We start from the raw sequence: 2,496 nt of genomic DNA on the forward strand, positions 1-2,496 counted from the left end.
TGAGTGTTTATTGAGCGAAAACACCTAAAAAAGCTCCACGAGGTTCCGGTAGGGGATGGTGGCGAACCCTGCTGTACTCTCTCACCACAACTTTCTCTCACTCTTACTTCCTGTTTCTGTTGTGCCTGTAATTCAAAGGGTCAGCCTTGTCACACTGTGTCATGCTGAATCTCCCTGAGAACTACGCTATGGGTACACGTGTCTGTGGAGTGCTCAGCCACTTGCACGTTAATTTCATGAGCAGGCTATTCTGTTGATCGGATCAATTGGAACCCTCGACGTCGTAAGCGACGGGGTGCCAACAACAAATCTCATAGTCGCACTGAATCATAAAATCCCATAAGATCTTTGCATTTTTATTTTCGATTGGGTTTGTGGTCGTACCAATTTTTTGCTCTGTCAAGTCCATACTTGTTGCAAAGTGTCCAATGGACAAACCTGGCTATATTGTTGTGGCGTCTCTTATATTCCTTCTGGACTAGTGGCGTACATTGGCTGGTAATATGCCATACAGTTTCGCCATTTTGTCCACACTTTCTGATGTGTTGTCTATCAAACATATTCAGCTTGTTACTTGCGATGTCATTAGTATCCCAGCAGTTCACTTCCTGAGAACAAAGATGGCACTTTCTTTCCAAATCTTCAGATCTTTGCACAGACTCCTTGCACTACCAAATAATATATCTTCTGAATATACACAATTCTCATTTTTATTTCAATTTTTTTTTCCAACCACTTTTCACTTTTGTACAATGACACCAACAATTAAGGGCAGAATATGTACCTATTCCATTTTGACCACAGCTTCATGATTTCTCTCCACACGTATCATACCAGTTTTTCTCTTCTGTTTTTTAACAATACTACTGTTTTCAGCCAAGTCTGGCAAAGACTATGGTCAGGCATGAATATTCTTCTTTGTGAGGCACGACCTCCGAACATTGGGCCTCACCGAGGCGATGACTTCTGACCGAGACCTTCGGAAATATGCTGTGCCTGAGAAGACCCGGCAGGCCAAGTGAGACCTAAATCCAAGGCCTCTGCCAGGGGTGTAGCCAGCCCACTTATGCGTACCTTTTCTTCATCGGACACTAAACTCCGCTTGCGAAGACCTGTTGAGGCAAGTGAAATCGAAATCGAACTAAATTCGACGACTGGCACCCATGCCAATGTCGTCTCCTTCATTGGACACGAAATTCAGCTTGTGAAGACTTATTGGGGCAGGCGAAATCGGGATGGCACCTGTGCCCAGCGTTGCCTTTCTGGCACTTGTGCCCGCAGTATGTGTAAGGACTTTCGAGCGAGATCGTTGCCAGTGCCCCTGGACTGGCTCTTGTGCGAGTGGCACATAAAATACACCATTTTGAGCGTGGCCGTTGCCAGTATCGCCTGACTGGCCTTCGTGCGGGTGACACGTAAAAGCACCTACTACACTCTCTGAGTGGTTGGCGTTAGGAAGGGCATCCAGCTGTAGAAACTCTGCCAAATCAGATTGGAGCCTGGTGTAGCCTTCGGGCTCCACCAGTCCTCAGTCAAATCGTTCAACCCATGCTAGCATGGAAAGCGGACGTTAAACGATGATGATGATCTCTACCAATACATTATCAGTTTTCTGATGTTCAATTGGTCTATGAAGTCCCAAAGTACCTTTGCTGTTATTTTTTACCACATCCTTTGTTTCATGCTCTTTCCAATTTATCTTTGTGTAATATGAATTTTTAGATTAATTTTATACAATAGTGGAGTCCCACATGTTTATGTAGCTTTAGAAAAAAATCTGGCTGTAAGATGACATGTGGTAACAGATAACAGTATAGAAGCTTTTTAATGCACATTATGAGGTTATTACCCACTTTATATTGAATATATATATAATTTATATTCATTTAAAAGAAGAAAACAGAGATTGGGAAGTTCATAATTGTTTAATATTAACAGCAAATTAATTATCTTCACTTACAGCTATTTCAATTAATACCCAGTAAATATTGAATTTATATTTATATGACCTGAGTATAATATTTTCAGAGGGAAAAAACAATATATCCTTCAACATTTTATATGTCTTTATGGATTCATTATAGCAGACAACCTCTAATTAAATTATATATATTAATCAAAGTGTACGGTATTATATATCCATTATGGCTGATCTTACTAATTGGTTTCACACTAGGGATTCAACAGAGTGCAAGGTGACAGTTCGATTATGTAACCCTGTGCTCTTCAGAGATGGCAGTTATGGAATGAAATATGGCAGTTCCTCTGTATTGTTGGTGAACAGACACATCTGGTTTATGGTTCTGTTGAGCCCTAGGCCCTAGGTTTCAACCAATTGGTAAGATCTGCCGTATTGGCTATATAATACTGTACACTTCATTTAATATTCCCCCTCTCCTGACAGATAAAGAAGTGCATTTTTCTGATTTATGGAGTCTTAGATGGGTGTGTATATATATATATATATATATATATATATATATATATATTTTTATA

Source organism: Octopus bimaculoides, chromosome 26 (assembly GCF_001194135.2).
Source record: "Octopus bimaculoides isolate UCB-OBI-ISO-001 chromosome 26, ASM119413v2, whole genome shotgun sequence".
Classification (NCBI taxonomy): Eukaryota; Metazoa; Mollusca; class Cephalopoda; order Octopoda; family Octopodidae; genus Octopus; species Octopus bimaculoides.